Genomic DNA, 17,955 nt, shown 5'->3' on the forward strand with positions numbered 1-17,955 from the left:
TAGTATCTCCCTCTACTCTCTTTTAAGGACATGTGTATGCACGTGTGTGTGTGTGTGTGTGACTTTATTGCCTACAAATTTAATACTGAGGCAGAAAAGTGGTTAAGACTACACACTCTAGAATTAGACCATGTGGTTTAAAATCCTAAGTATTTATGGGGTTCCTGGGTGGCTCAGTCAGGTAAGTGTCTGACTCTTGATTTTGGCTCCATCATGATATCAGAGTCATGAGACCAAGCCCCATGATGGGCTCCATGCTGGGTTTGGAGCTTGCTTAAGATTCCCTTTCTCCCTCTGCCCCCCCACCCCAACAACCACTTATCTGTTTAACAGTGAAATGAACCTCTTTGCATCTTATTTACCTCATTTGTAAAATGGATAATGATTGTACCTACTTCATAGGCTTATTATGAAGATTAAATGAATTATTTTATACAAATAAGATATTATCTAAAAACACACTAAGTACTCAAAAAACATTAGCCATATCTTATTATTATTAAGTAAATGTCTCTTGGTTCACCTTGGGTCAGGCACTGTGTGAGATCCTGGGGATTTTTTTCACATGAATCATACTAGTTCATACTCATAAAAGTTGTGGTGAATATCGAGGATTGGCTTCTTCAACTTCTATTCTACCTACTACTTCTAATGTGTCTGTTTAGGTCAAGCTCCTCAACGAACAGATTCTGAGGTGAATACTTGTCTGCAGGAAGTCTGTATTGACCATGAGATCAATAATTGAAGGGCATAGGATTGAGCCGAGAAAGGGGTTGAAATGTAATGCAGTCACAGTGAAGGACTCAGTCAATTCCATAAGGATCTCTGACATTGAGATGACCTTCAGAGGTACCCTGCCTTAAGGCAAAACTTCCGGTTTTTCATACTCTCACGTGGATCAGCAATTAAATTTAGTGTGCCCTGGGGAGTGAGCCTGGTTTTGAGTGATGTAGCTCTCTTTAATGGATGGTAATTCTGAGACAAAACTTAGCCGAGAGATATCAACCACCAATAATCTCAGCTCAACACAACTCAGCAGCCAGAGTAACATGGTGCCAGTCCTGAAGGGGCATCTGGTTGACCCACCCAGACAATATTGTCAACAGTGCCCTTCCAAGCTAGACATGCCAGAAGTCCAAACTTCAGGGTTTTACACTCCCTTGCTGTTAGAGAGCTGCATGTGATTTTGGTTCTAGCAATAGAGGTACCCCTGTGGGATTTTGATTCAGAACTGAATTAAGCAGGGGAAAGAGTAAACAGTAAACATTCATTTGCTGAATAGGGGTGTGGCACAGGCATGGTGGTTTTTTCAATCAGTGGCTTCCTAATGTGGCACCTTCTTGCCCTAGTAGGGACAGCTCTCCTGCCATCATGGTGAAGGCAACATGATGCTAGGGACTGGGAAGTGTTCCAGGAAGTCAGCCTAGAGCTGACTCTTCCAGCTTTTCTATTGTTTTGTAAGCCACTTAATACCTGATAATAAATTATTTCTTCTTAATTTAGCCAGGGGCTAAATATTTTGCAACTGTATCCCCAAACAATTATAATAATTTTATTATCTTTTGCTTTCTAGATAAGGAGTGTCATAGAGATGGAGTGATGTACATAGGATCATACAACTTTTAAGTGGCAGAGCCCAGATTCAGATTTAGATACACTGGCTTCAAATGCTGCGCTCCTCACCTACAACAAGGTTAGAAAATATACATTTTGTGTAACACTACTCAACTCTCTTCCTGTATCCAGAAATGGGCTTACAATCCTTAGCACAAAGCTCTAGAAAGCCACTGTGAATTGGTAGGAATTAGCATATAGATAACATCTATTTTTAATTTGGCTCTATAGCACACAGACTATAGCTACAGAGAAGTAGGAATATTTGTTTCATGGTTCTCCTACCTTTCTTTCCTTCTCTCTTTTAATATATTTTATGACTTCTTCCCAATCTTATGCTGTCAGATGTCAGCAGTTCTTCTCCATTGGGAAGACGTTGTCAATCTAATATTTTATTCTCAGATCAATGATTTTGACACATAAAGGAGGACCTTCAGAAGAAAGAAGGCAGTGCCTAACCCTAAAGAAGGAACTACTACTACTAATAATTTTATATTAATACTAATTATTAATAACTACTAATAATTTTATAATTATTATTTACTAATAAAGGAAGTTTAGACTACTTTGAGATGTTTCAGTAATTTCTGGGGATTGGCACTTCCCCTAATACAGCACTTTGCATCATTTTGCTCAATAAATATTTTTTGATTGGAGTTTTTCTAATTCATCTACTAATGGCTGTGTGGGCAAAGGCAGAAGTCTTGGATTCAAAACAAAGAGCACTATTAGGGTTAAAATGATTTCTTCCAGGGACAGCTCCCAGGGTAATATTCTAGAGCATAAATTTAGCTTGGCTGATCTTTTGTGAAGGAAGTAGAGGAGTCTTTATTTATTTTGAAATGCAATAGCCAAGGATTCAGCCTTTGATTTCTCTCCAGATATGGCTGGAAGTCCTGAAAAGGTCTTCTGGGTGCCTTGATCTTGCTGCCCCAATGCGAATCTTCTTGGTGTCTCTCCTGGGTAGCTATAATCTGCCTTTGATCTTTCTCCCTATTTCTGGGTGTGTGTATGTTGACATTTATAGTTGTAGATTTGTTTGCTTCCTTCTGTTTGCCCAGTTGATTCATTTTTCAGCTAAGGGATCAATAACCCAAAGCTATGACATTTGGTGGCAGTGCCACCCACTCCATTCTCTAAGTGAACACGTGTGTATTAAATAAACAGGACAGCATTACCCTCACTGGGGAATTTTTGCCAAAGCTATATGTTTATTCAGATGTATTAAATGAAATGTTCCTTAACTACATTGATGGTTTAACAAGGATTTAACCTAAAAGCAACCATACTTAGGCCTCATCTAGTAAGAAATGAGTAAAAGAGCTAACATTTATTGAACTTTAATTATGCTAGACATTGTGGTAGGTAGGCATTTGAAATAAGCACATTTCACTCAATCCTCCCAATGTTTTGTGAGATAATTGTTCTGAGAAGTGGGGCAATTTAAGGGAGGACACAGAGATTTGGATCCACTTGTGACTGACTTCTCAAAACATTATTTTGCCTCTTGGGGGTCTAGGTGACTCTAGATGGAAGTTCACCAGCTAGAGGAGAACTGTAGAGGTCTGCTGACCAGGGATTGTCCTAGATTTTACCTTCACTCTATTCTTTTATTTATGCCCATGTAAGTGCAGGAAAAAACTGAACTGGGAGTGAGAAACTATGAATTTTTGTCCTAATATGGTCATTACTTTGCTGCATGATGTTGGTAAAATATTTCACTTGTTTGGGTCTCTTTACTCATCTGTAAAGGAGCGATTTGGGCTCATTATTGACCAGTTCTCCCATATAGCTCTCCCAGGCTGCCTGGAAGTAGTTGGAGAATGCTTTATGGATGTTTCGCTTTATGGATATTTCGCTTGGCCTGAGTTTTTATGTAAGTATAAGAGTTTACCAACAAAGAAGGAGAATAATGACTTTGCTGGACAGAAAATAGAATATTAGCTTCTGTGTGAACACTGTGATAGATGTGCTTGGAGAATGGTAAGAAGCTAAGTATGTGGGTCAAGTGTACACTGAGATGTGGAGAGACATGACGCTCCAGAAGTAGTTTGGGGGCAAGTTGTAAAGTGCCTTGGATGCCAATTTAAGGAGTTTGAATTTAATCCTGCATGTAGGAGATCCATGAGTTCTTTAATTTGTGGAAGCCATCACCAGAACTGTTTTTCGGAAAGATCACTCTGATAGGAATACTGATGTTGGATTGGAGGGGGGAGAAGTGAGATGGTAAAAACAAGAGATTTTGCATAGTAATAGCCCAGGCAAAAGATGATGAGGGCTTAAATTAAGATTTCAGCAGAAGGACAGAAGGGAGAAATGAATTTCTCAAGAGATATCTGAGGGACAATATTTTCTCTATCATACTGATCTAAACTCTTCTGTATACTTCATAGATTCTAATTGCATATTTAGAATGTTTAAAAATCATTTTTGAAATTGGGATTCATCTTACTCTTGGTTTATCCAGATTTAATTGGCATAGTATTTCCTTTTTTTTCTAAATACATGGAAATAATAGTGAGTGAATAATCTATGTTCTCTTACATATAATTAAATAATTGTTCAATTATTCCATGTACACCTTTTAAGTTTTTCTGGTCCAGTTGAGATTAAAAACACAAAACAGAGCAAGGAACAGCAGAAAAAGCATTTCATTTTCTTTGTTAAGTGGAGCAAAGTAAAAAAAAAAATATATCCATTTGGTTCTCCTTAGTACATGATCACTTGGTTGTTTGCTTAACATAAATCCACTATCTATTATAGCTTTTTGTTTTTAGGTGAAGTCAGTTCTCTTCATTAAATGAAAACAGTCAAATGATCAGATCCCTGTTGAAGAGAAGGTCTATGAGGAAAAAAAATGTCAAAAGCTCTAATTTTGAGTCCCGCATTTGGGGCACTAATTCTGTGACCTTAGGCAAGTCATTTAAACCTCTCAAGCTAGTCAGTTGCCTCACTAGTAAAACAGCGTTATGAGATCAGTCTCATAACATTGTTGGAGAACTCAAATCAGAAAATATATTCACAAATATGATATAAGAGAGCTTTCTTTTGGTGATCTGTTATCTTACATGAGTACTTGGTAAGCTTTAAATTGCTCAGCAGAACTTAGGTATTATTTGCTGGTCATATTTGAATGCCCTGATGGATGCTCACAGCCTATCTACCTATACCTAGTATCTCAGACCTCCAGAAAGTCGTCCTGTCTAACCTGTTTTGTGATTTGGCTCAGAAAGCACATTTCGGTGGCGGATGTGGTATTACGAATGTTCTAGAGGGGAGAGTCGTTTGCCAGGAAGCATTGCCAATTGAAAGCAAAGTGAAAATTCAGAATTACGGAGGTTTAATTTCCTGCTGAATAATTCTCCACAAGCTGTGTAAACTTCTCTTCACTGAACAAATACTCATAATAAAATACCTTAGATGCTCTTTTCCTTTTTAATAAGAAAATGCTCATATTATTTGAGAATGGCGCCGAGGGAAGAAGAGGGTCTGGTCCTCCTGAGTTAGGTTTGTAGAAGGTGTCAAGAAGCCTGCTATACCTTTGACCTGTGGAGCTTGAAAGTTTGGGTGAAAAGGGCTTGTTATCTAAGGGTTTTTTCCAGCAAGAACCCTACAGATTGTCCGTTGGCTAGTTTCTTGCAGTCTATTTAACTTCATAATTCTGGAATGGACTAACCATTCATAGATGATGCTTTAAAATAGTGCTTGTGCACCTATGATGTGCCAGCCCTGGGGTTAAGTGAATAGCAAAATAGATATGGTCCCTGACTTGCTAGAACATAGGAGAGGAGTCTCTCAACAAGTGTTCATATAAATAAATATAAAGGTAAAAACTGTGATAAATGTTGGTTTACATCAGTGCATCAGAGAAAAACTCTTTAAGAAAGGATGTTTGAACTGGAACCTAAAGTGTAAGTAGGCATTGGCTAGCTGTCAAATGCATAGATGGGTGTTTCAGTCAGTGTTAGTCTTATATGCAAAATCTTTGAAGTGGGGAAACAACTTGGTGTGTTTGAGAAGCTGAAAGGAGGCCAGTATGGCAGGGCATAGTGAATATGAGGTACAAAATGATAAGAAATAGTCTGTTTCCAGATATTCCCAGATATTATAGCCCTCATGGACCTAAGTATAGTGGAAACTCAGAAACATTCAGTCAAGGGAATAACCTGATTATGTTTAGGAAAATCACTTTGCTTGCTGTGTGAAAATCCCCTGAAGAGCAAATCATACAAGCAAAGAGATTAGTTAGAAATCTCTTATATTTGAGATGGAATAATTTGGTGACTGAGCATGTACAATTCTGAGATGTACTTTATTTTTTAAATTTTTTAAGATTTTATTTTTTTATTTCACACACACACACACACACACACACACACACACACACACACACAGAGCGAGAGAGCAGGCCGAGTAGCAGGCAGAGGGAGAGGGAGAAGCAGAATCCCTGCTGAGCAAGGAGCCCAGTGTGGGGCTGGATCCCAGAACCTTGGAATCATGACCTGAAAGAAAGTCACTTAAACAACTGAGCCACCCAGGTACCACTGGAGATGTATTTTAAAAGTCAGGAGTGCATGACTTGGTTCTGAATTGAATGTGAGGAGTGAGGGAGGGGAAGTGGTCAAGGTTGAGTCTCAGGTTTCCAGATTGAACACTAGCTGGGTTTATGGTGAATCATTTGCCAACTCAGTTAACAGTGAAGGAGGCAGGTTTGAGCAAAGAGCTACGGCTTGGCTTTAGCCACCTTGAATTTGAACTTCCAAGGCTTCCAAGTGGAGTGCATATTACATACATTTGGGGGTTCAGCAGAATTCAAGGTTGGATTTATAAATTCGAGCATAGATAGATATTCTTCAGAATATAAATAGTCTTGAAAGCCATGGAATGATGGTATTCCAGAGCACTGTCACTAGAAGAAGTGTGGACAGGTGTTTCCTTCTGAGCAAGTATGTAAAGATTAGTAGATGAAATCACGTTACTGGGACATAGGTCGTGATCACTAAGCAATGAGAGCAATTAGAAGTAAGGCACAGTCTCCTGTTTCTTGTGTTTTTGTTTGTTTTAAGCAGCTCTCTGATATAAAAGGGATGATAAAATTCTGATTAAGCATGAACTGTGTAACAAGCATTGTACAGGGCATTTTATAAAAATTTTCTTATTTCAACTTTTTAAAAAAAGTTTGTATTTTTGTAAAAATTAGATAGGCATATGCCTTGCAGAGTTGATTCTACAAAGATTATTATAAAAACAACAGTTTCCTCTGCTCTACCTCTTTCCATCTCCCATTCCTCATAGACAACAGCTTTAAATTGTTAGTTTTTTCCCTTGATATTAACATATATGTCTTAAATAGCATGTTTATAATGTTAATTATTAATTTAATTTAATTTTTTTTTGTTTCAGGCATTGTATTTGACTTTTCACTATAAAAGATGAAAATTTAGCCTTTTTCATCAAGCCCCTTCCCCAAGAGAGGCACTGAGAACTCATACTCAGGAGTTTTATACGGTATAGAGTAGAATGCATTTTAAAAGCCTTCCCGGTGGAATTTGAATTGTACCTGAGTCTTTAAGGAAGAGACATGGCTTGATGGAAAGTGAGGACATGGCAGAAACATCTCACCTGGAGAGGAGTGGTGAAAGCCAGACATAAGAGCAATGGCCATAGCACCTTACATTTCAAAGTGTTTATCTCCTCACAGGACATTTCCACACTGAGTCTCTAAAGGTTGCCTGATATTCCAGTGAAGCAGTAGGGTAGATATTATTCAGAGTTTTGCACCTCAGAGAAGAAATTGAGGTTTAGAAAATTTGGGTAATTTGAAGTCAAAATGAGTGGCCATTAAGGTCACAGTAATGAGAGGAATAATTTGTAGATAAATATATGTACATCAAATACTAAATGAGTGCATGGGTAATGTTTATGTTTCCAGTAATCAAGAAATATAAATTATATATGTATATGTGCATATATAATTTTGCATCTAAATTATATAGGTATATAATTTCATTCATTCTTAAAATACCCTGTGTGTGTATGTGCATGTTGGTATATGTATATATGTAGCATAATTTGGTGCAAACCTGGAAAATGATATGAAAAAGTAAAGCAACTTAATTGGGAAGATCAGACTGTGAATGATGCCTAAAAACTGATTTTCCCCACTGTATTATAGTTATCTTTTCAAAACAAATTAAGAAGTGGTGGGACTTAGTAAGAATTGAGATTAACTTCTAAGAGTTTGGATTTAACATTAGAAATACTATAGGCTGTTGTTTAGAAATCCACATGAATAAAATTGTTTCAAAGAAATTACAAGTGAGCACAATTATTGTATAAGAAACAGTAAGGTCTTTCTTCATTTGCCAGTACATCCTCTCCAATCCCTATTTCCCTCCATATCTTGAAATTGTAATTTGGGGGGAGTATGTTAGCCAGCAAATCATGATTATCCATGGATCAGCCGTGTAAACTCATGGAAGGATTTACCATTGTCCTCTCCAACATACACAGCCACATGCACATGTCTTTTGTCACGGTGCCCTTCTGGAGGGCAGTCATGATAATGCTGGTTGGGAAAAAGAAAGTCTGAAACCAGAGAGAGATCTTTTGCTGTGAATTCATCATGGCAGTGATAACTATTTGAATAAGGGCAAAGGCAAGAATTTAAAGATATATATTTTCCCCAAAGTTGATTGGAAAGATCAATATTCTGAAAATTGCTTAATATATGATGATTTCTATAAATCTGGGGCAGTATAACAGGGATGCCATTAGAAAACAATCAGCAGTTGGAAGTAGAGTTGAAAACACTAACCCCCTCTGTGTGCGTGTTGTGTCCATGAAAAATGCAAAGATGCTTTTTTTGGATTTAAACATAAACTGTCTAATCCAAAATCTTTTGTGAGAACATAATGCCTATAAATGTAAAAAAAGTCATGGAAGGCTAAATTGCAATTTACTAACATGGTTAATAGGAGAGTGAATTGAGGAAGAAATGAAACCATCCTGACTGGTTCCAAAATGCATTCAAATGGCAACCCACACTCTGGGTCGCATAGGCATAACTGATGCTCTTAATCCCAAGTAAATAGCTCCTTCTACTTTGTTCCCTGTGATATACTTATCTCTTGCTGATAAATGCGTCATTTATCTTTGTAATGCTATATGATTACATAAAATGAATTTTTTTCCCTCTAAATAAGAGTACTAACCTATGTACTCTATTTTCCCCCCATGTGAAAATTTGATTTGGTGGGAAAGTTGCTTTAAAAATATCTGAATGAAAAAATAAGCTAAAAGCTTAGAGTGATCAAGGAATTTTGCACTTTATTAATCTCTCTTTGTTGCCTTAGAGATAAATTTTCATCTACTTTCAATTAGAAGCTCTATGTCTTCTTGATAAACACTTTGCACCTTAATATAAAGGTGGTGATGTAAAATATGCATGTCTTTCTTCCCTACATTAGAGATTACTAATAAACACTTGTCAGGAACCATCAGATCAAGGGCATTTCTCTATGGAGCTTGTCTGTCCTCTTTCCCAGCTGTGCCCATGCCTTTTCAAGGTTTCCATGTCACAAGTCATTTGCCTGCAGTAAAGTAGGTAAAGGGAAGAATGAGAGCACCATGCTGAATAAAATGGGCATAGAGAACTGTTAAGAATGGAATCAGTCACAGGCTCCCTGGACCAGACCCTAAGACTTCCTGAGCTAGAACTGAGGGATAGTTTAAGTTTCTATGTCACTGGATTAGGGAGAATAGTGGTATTGCCCACAGAACAGTAGACCAGGAAATCTGCTTATGTTCACAACTGAACAACCCAAGAGGTCTTTATGAAAATCTGAACTATAGAATTAGGTGGAAGGTGTTCCTCATTAGACCTATGGAAGGATAATAGATTAAGGCCACTGTATGTTCAGTAGCATGACTTTTATTGGGGATGAACTTTGCACAGGCTCCCTCCACAATGAGTAAGCCTTTCTCTCTTTGTTGTGGGTGTTAAAATCATGGCAAAAGTCAAATGATCGAGGAGAATTAAAATGTTCTCAGCACTTTTTTCTCAACAGCTTCTTCCAGTCCTCCATTTGTCCAGCCAGTACTATTTTCAGGGCAACATGTGTTTGTGCTTTTTTTGGGTTTAATATCCACAATCTGGCCTATTTCCCTGGCTATTAGCCCCTTCCTTCTTTGCTCTTCCAGCAGAAACAGAGCTGCTTTTCACCTCTTTGTGACTTCCTAGGGACAAGTGCCCAGCCACACTCTCACAGTCTATATTGCTCCACTATAGGAAAATTAAGATTTAATACACATGCACACATGCCCACACACATGTACATCTAACTCCTCATTGCTTATGGTTGCAGATCAGGATTCAAGTTCAATTTTTTAAAAATTTTCTAAGCAACTCTTAGAAAAGATAATGACTCATTACTCAAAGCATCCATTTTCTCAGTCGTCTACATATGGCAAAATGCCTCTGTGTGTGTGTGTGTGTGTGTGTGTGTGTGTGTGTGTGTGTGTATTTAAAGCTGATGAGTATGCATCTAGTCTTCGTACTAAGGATGTCTTCACACACCCTTCTCTTTTCCCCAATGAAACTTCTTCCTACTTACCTACAGGGAAATACCTTCCTTCCCCTGGCGCCACACAGACCTGGGCAGAAGCTACTCAATTTGGATTTGACAATGTTTATAGATGCTGCAGGCTGTGGCTTATTACACACACACCAATTAAAATGTCACAATGAACAACTTATTTTAGAATCTAAAATCAATTAAAAATAGTAGGAGAGGAGTTTCTGGGTGGGAGAGGACATGGAAATTTGGGGAGAGTGGCACACCCAGAGAGAGTACAGAATCTCTGCATCCTCTCCCACATATCTAGCCCTACCCATCTCTTCTATCTGGCTGTTCCTGAATTATGTATTTTTATAATAAACCAGTAATCCAGGAAAAAAAAAAACAGGTATGAACACATGAGTAACTCTAGTAGGACTATTTTCTGTGGAACCTAGGCAAACCTGAACCATTTAAAAATGGTTCAGTATTTGGCCTTTGCCTTGGGAGAATTCGGCTTCATGCTATTCTTAAGAGCACACAGGGAGGTTGAGGGAAGAAATAAAAACAAAACTGACAATCTCACATAGGAGGCTGAAGTTTGAGCAGTGTCCTCTCAGTCCAATTTTTTTCTTAAAAATCTAAATTATTTAGGGGTACCTGAGTGGTTCTGTCGGTTGAGCCTCTGACTCTTGGTTTCTGCTCAGGTCATCATCTCATGTAGGGCTCCGTGCTGAGTGGGGAGTCTGCTTGAAGATTCTTTCCCTCTGCCCCAACCCCCCAATCACTCACACACCCTCTTTTAGATAAATCTTTTTAAAAAGTCTGAATTATTTATATTTATGACCCTCTTTTTAAATATATCTAATCTTGATTTCAAAATTAAAACACATGGGCACCTGGGTGGCTTAGTTGGTTTAGTGTCTTACTCTTGGTTTCAGCTCAGGTCATGATCTCAGGGTCGTGAGACTGAGTCCTGAGTTGGGCTCCACACTCAGTGTGGAGTCTGCTTGAGGATTCTCTCTCTCCCTCTCCCTCTGCCTCTCCCCCAATCCCTGTTCCTGCTCTCTTTCTCTCACTCTCTCAAATAAAGGAATAAATCTTAAAAAAAAAAAAAGTAAAACACATTTACTTTAGAACATTTGGAAAATATAGCAAAACATTAAGAAGAAAATAAAAGTCATTTGTTGCCCCAATTTTAGAAACAATCACTGTTATTTTGATATATGTATTTCTGGTATATGTTCACTATATGAAACAATGTTTATATGCATAATTGTATTTGATTATATTGATATATATAGGTGTGTGCTTGTATGTGTGTACATCCATATATATATGTTGTATTTGGTGCCATGTTTTTTCACATTTTCATTCTTTTTGTTGGTGGTTTTTCTGTTTAAAATGTCTCCCAAGTGTAGTGCTGCAATGCTGTCTAGTGTTTGAAGTACAGGAAGGCTGTTCTGTGCCTTATAAAGAAATAAAGAAAACGTGTGGTAGATTAGCTTCCTTCAGGTATGAATTATAGTGCCGTTGGCTTTGAGTTCAATGTTAAACAATGATAAACATTAAAATTGTTACATATAGAATTATCTCATATATATATGAGATAAAATATATTTAAACACAGATACACATTTAAAAAGTTATGTATTGATTAGTTGATGAAATGTGACCAGAGTCTTGCAGGAATTTGACCCTATATTTCCCCTAAGAACAGTGGTTCAGAATTCACTAGTTTAGTGTTTGGGGCAATTTTACAGAAAATAATTACTACAAATAATGAGAATTGACTGCACATCTTCCAGAGGCATTGATCTTTAGACCACTGAACATATCCTCTCTTTCTACCATTTTCTTTCATTTTTCTTTTTACCATTTTCTTTCTTTCTTTCTCTCTCGCTCTCTCTCTCTTTTTTTTTTTTTACCTTTTGGTCTGTTCTATGATACTTTTGAAAATTTGGCTCCACACCATTGGTTCAATTTTTCTACAGCATTAAATCTGCTTTTTATTGCTTCCTATGAGGATTATTACTTCTCTGTGTTGTTATTGCTGTGCTTTTTCATCCGTGTGCATCTTTCTGGCTCTTAGTATGAAGACTCAGAAGTCTTACCAGAGCTTACTAAAGAGATGCCATTTTGAATTTGAAATCTGCAGATTATTTTGATTTTGTTTTTAGTTGTTTGATGTGTCATGAGGCATAGCATACCATAGTGATGTACAGACACAAAGATGTTGTCGTCATTCAACTTGTTTAATGATAAAAAAGAGATTACCCAGAATATATCCAGCAAGAAAAAGTGTGATTTTTCTCCTAAAACAGACTTACTTATACATCCTCCACTATGGTCCTACTTTTAGAAAATGAAAGCCAATAATTATCCTTGAAATTAATCAATCCACAGCAACATTGCCCCTCTTTGAGTATGGGGTAAGGTGGAGGTGGGGCAAGAAAGACAACCATGAGATGAGTTTACCAAAAAGAGCTCACCTTTATTAATCATTGTTAGGCATTTAAAAACTATTATCTTAATAATTACACAAACCAATAGTATAGTCATTTAGATAGTGAAGTAGAGTAGTTAGGAGCTGGGGTTTGGAGGAGACTGCTTATATTTTAACCCTGGCTCTGTTACTTAAAAGAATAATAATGGGATCTACCTTATGAGGTTATTATGGAATTATATGAATTAATCCACACAAAGCTCCTAAAAGAGCTCCCAGCACATAATACATAGGATATAAATATATCAAGTAATTTTTTGAAGGTCACACAGGAAATAAATGGGAGCTCTAAGACTGTCTTTAGATTCCTTATGTGTCTTGTGTCAATTACTATTCCTCAAGATAAATACTACAAACCTATATTCGTATTACAACTGCATGGGCTGCAGGATTTCAAGAGGCAATGAACAATGTATTCTTCGAAATGGTCACTTATTTCTTAATGATAAAAATGACAAATGACCGTGCATTTTAAAGGATTACTGGTATTATGTAGATATGTATATCTGAAATTATGTACTTTTTGCTAATTCCCCCCTTCACCATTTTGCCTGTCGCCTATTGACCTTGCCATGTTGCAAGGATCTGCCATTCCTTCTGGCAGTTGAGATCTCTGTGACCTTTTCAGCTGGAGGGATGCACTGAGGCATAATCCTGATGGAGTTTTCTGTGCCATGACACTGTGTTCCCCAGTGTAATTAATGAAACCCATTTTGAAATCACTTGTGACCCAAACACAGACATTTCCTGTCACCCCTTACACGTATTGTAAAACAAATCTACTTGTGTGTATCTTGAAAAATTGTTCCCAGATCCTAAGGTCTGTCTCAGTGCTTAAATTAACCTTCTCTCCAGCCTTCTGACTTGATGGCAGAGGTATAAGATATCCAGAAGATTGTGGTCTTTGAGCCATCAAAACCATGATTCTGGCCACTCAATAACTATGTGACCTTAGCATATTATTTAATTTCTTTGACATACAAACTTATCATCTTCACACGGGCACAATGATGCTAATAATGATATAGAACAGCTGCAGGATTTTAATGGGATAATACCTATAAAGCACACAGGTCTGTGTCTATATGGTAAAAGTACTCTTCCCTGTGTCCTTCCATTATGACTGTCACTCTCACATCTGTGTGCAGAGCATATTCTCAAAATGTTTCATTTCTCAGAAGGTCTAAGATGAAGCTGCAGCATTCAAATGGGGTCAAGAAAACAGGATCCAGGAAAGAATTAACAGGTGTTATTCCAAGCTAGAAGACTCTAAGTTTTGAGAAATTTTCCCTGAATCTGACCATTGATTTGTGACCCTGTTTTTCTCATCTGGGGAAGGAAGTTCTTCCCTGTTGTTCTGGGAGCATTGTTGTAACAGAGAAAGGGTGCAGATGTGCTGTGTTTCCCATCATGTGTTTAGGCTGATATAAGAGGCCTGTGTGTGTACATATGGGATAACTCATCAGTGATCAATGAAGCCACCTCAATGAAAATAAAAGTCAGATGAGTTTTTGGCGTCATATAAACACTTTATCTTTGAAAAAAACAATTATTATAGCTTATTTTTGAAAGAGAGATGTGATCCCAAAATAACTAGATGACAGATGAAAACAACCATCCTTTAAGTTAGTGTCCTACATCAGGAGTATGGGAAAGAATCATGTGTAGAAACCTAAAAATGTATTCATGCCTGACATCAGACCTCAGAGGTTCTTATTTGATAGGTGTGGGTGGGGCATCAGTATCTGTATTTTGTTGTATAGATACTATGTTGATAAAATTTACAGACTATAGTAGCTACCAAGTGGATTCTAGCATGCATGCATGCATAGCTATAGCTTTAGGCCACATATTTATAACTTTTGTTATTTCCCCTGATTTTAAAGGTAATGCTATACTGGATACTTTTCTTTTGCTCATCCATTTTTGATATCCACTCTTTCTATACTAAACTATGATGGAAGAAGCTGATCTTTAGGATATTTATTCCATCACTCCCTCCCTGCCAAGGGTTGCAGCCCTTGAGCAAACTTCTATACTCTGTGGGATGTGCTAAGGACTTCCTCTTCCAGACCTAGAGTTTGTAGCTTTTGGCTATTGATAGCCCAGGATAGGGATACTGTTTTTAGCCTCAGGCATTTGGTTTTCTCAAACTCAGTCAATCCCTTGTGTGATGGTTAATCTTTTGTGCCAACTTGAGCAGGCTATGGAGTGCCCAGACATTTGGTCAAAGCATTATTCTGGGTACATCTGTGAGGATATTTCTGGATGAGATTAACATTTGATTTAGTAGATTGAGTAAAGCAGATTGCTCCCTCTAATGTGGGTGGGCCTCATCTGATCAGTTGAAGGCCTGCATTGAACAAAATGCCTGAGTGAGAGGGGACTTCTCCTGCATGACTACTTGATCTGGGACATCAGTCCTTTGTGGCCTTCAGACTCATACTGAAACAGCAGCTCTTCTTGAGTTCCCTTTGGCCTTCAGACAGAAACTTACACCATTTGCTCTACCAGGTCTTGGGATTTTTGATTAGAACTGGAAGTACACATTGACTCTCCTGGGTCTCCATCTTGCTGACTACAGATCTTGAGAGTTCTTAGCCTCCATAACTGCATGAACCAAATCCTTTGAATAAATTTCTTTTTTCCTCCCTTCTCTCTCTGTACGTACACATCCTATTGGTTCTGTTTCTTTGGAGAACCCTAACTAATGTATGATGTATGTTGTAAGTTACCCCTTTATTAAACTCTCCTCAATTACCATTTTTGGTGAGCCAGGACCTGGCCTGATACTTATATCTAATCCAGTGAGCTATGATGACTAATCAGTTATCCCATAACTGTTATTTTGACTTTTATTTTATGAAAAATTTTTCTGTAAACCTGTATGAATTGATATCATTGGTATTACAAAATTACTGTGTTTCTCTACCAAAAAAAATCTATGAGGGGTTTTATAGAGGGATAGATTTCCTTGAAGAGAAATGTAAGACTTTTAAAGATAAAAATTAGCTCTTTTTTGAAAGAATTTTGCCATTTTCATAAGTTCCAAATGTAGAAGTAAATTTGCTTTGTCATCATTCATTTTGATTTGTTTTTTGTCAGCTCTTCCAGTGCACTGTTATGTGTGGGTCTTAGTGAAAATAGTTTAATTCCCAATAGAAAGACTGTCCAATTGTTTTAATGTCCTGTATCACAGCTGTTAAGCAACTCTTTCATCTTTGTAGTGGATCAACTTTTGTTGCATTTGAAATCCTTCAGAATGAAATTTAGTCAATTCATGAGGAGAATATTGACCTTGGAACACATGGGCACCGATTAAATGTGCAGGGTCATGTAGGGAGAAAGGCTGGGCACTCTAGCAAGGGCTCTAGTGACTGCAGTTGTTGATCTACTTGGAAAAAACCTTGACTGTCATCTGGGACTTTTACTGAATAATTAATTCATTATTCTCTTTGATTGAACTCTGGTTGGGTAAATTCTGTCCAGTATGAATCCCCATTTATTTTCCTCATTCTCTTCCAGGACTGGCAGGATTGTTTCAAGCGGTGAAGGTGAATGTGATTCTCTAATAAGCCTGAGGGAGACCGACCACTAAGAATGGTTCTCCACTGACCATCTGTGTGATTGAGCAGTTATTTTGTGTCTGTGTACTTATTTTCTCCAATGTAAAACATAACTTCTCTACTTGGAAGAGGTATATGCAAAGATAGGTATAGACTCCAGATATTAGAGAAGCAAGTTTAAATAAAAACTTGAAATAAAAAAAAAGAAAAAAGAAAATATTTGAAGGCCAAATAATAATAATAATAATAATAATTAATAATAATAAAAGTTTGATTTGAAAAAAAAAGAAGGAACTTAGTTATTATCTAATTTAAAGCTTCTCATCTTGGAAGCCATGGATGGACATTTAGGATTTGTGAACCCTCGAAATTAAAAGTAAAATTTTATAATGTGTGTCTTGTTGGGAGAGGCAGTGAAAAAGACTGGTTGGTTGCTTTTTCACATGAGTAGCTCTCTTTGAATCTCCATCTTCCACATAGGAATTCAGGGATCTCCTGGAGAGCAGAAGGGCAGATTTTGGTCTCATTCTCAATCTCTCTCTCTCACACACATGCACAGACACAGACACACACACACTTAAAGACTAAGTCTTTCATTCATGTTCAAATGATGTAGTCTAATCCATACAGAATCCAAAGAGTGGGGAGAAATTGGTCAGTCTGTTTCTTATCTGTAAAGAAAAAGCCTCTCTTTCAGATATTTGGGGAAGCCCGTATGGACACATCTCTGCCAATAGTGATCGTCTTACTTGTGTTCCATTGCCCCTTTCACACAGTCATTCAGCCCTTTAACCACTGCTCTTTCTGCAAAGTTCTTGCCTCCTTGTGTGTTTCAGCATTTCACCTGCTAGAGAGGACGGGGCAGACTCCAGGTGCTGTGTGTAGAGAAGTGTGAAAGGGAAGACATCAGGAGGCCTGGTCTCTGGGTAAAATATCCAAAAACACCAGCTGATAAGTTTCCTTATCAGCCAGAGATTAAATTATAAAATATATATATATTATTGTTAGTTTGGTCTTAGAAGGTGCCAAATGAAAAACAGAAGATGTGAGAAGACAAACATCTGTCCAGCTCCGAGCATTATTCTGTTAAGGAGGTTTTATCTATCACTTTAATACAATTATCAAAAGAATATATGACAGGGCGCCTGGGTGGCTCAGTTGGTTGGGTGACTGCCTTCGGCTCAGGTCATGTGATCCTGGAGTTCTGGGATCGAGTCCCGCATCTGGCTCCCTGCTCGGCAGGGAGTCTGCTTCTCCCTTGGACACTTCCCCCTCTCATGCTCACTCTATCTCATTCTGTCTCTCAAATAAATAAATAAAATCTTAAAAAAAGAATATATGACATAAAAGGATTTAAGAGTCGCTTTTAAATGGAAATTTATCATTTTACTGATAAGAAAACTGATGTTGAGGAAAATGGAAGGGGTTGCCCAAACTCATATAGGTAGAGGCAGAGGGGTGGAGCATAGCCATTAATCCACATTTTCAGTCTCTGTCTCTCACTTCGATGATTTTTCTAAGATACACTACAGAGCCTAATGTCACATATTAAAAGGAGGTTCTATAAAATTTTCCTCAAGGCAAGTATATAAATTCAAGTTAGGGTTCTGGTTACCAAACTAGTACTATTCCTGATAAGGCCTAAATCAGAACCTCCAGTTAAGGAATACAGTTTTAGAAGTGGTTTGTTTTTTAGGTATGATAATTATGA

This window comes from Eumetopias jubatus, unplaced genomic scaffold (assembly GCF_037043125.1).
Source record: "Eumetopias jubatus isolate StellerSeaLion01/CBP00866 unplaced genomic scaffold, mEumJub1_p1.0 scaffold_2, whole genome shotgun sequence".
Lineage (NCBI taxonomy): Eukaryota > Metazoa > Chordata > Mammalia > Carnivora > Otariidae > Eumetopias > Eumetopias jubatus.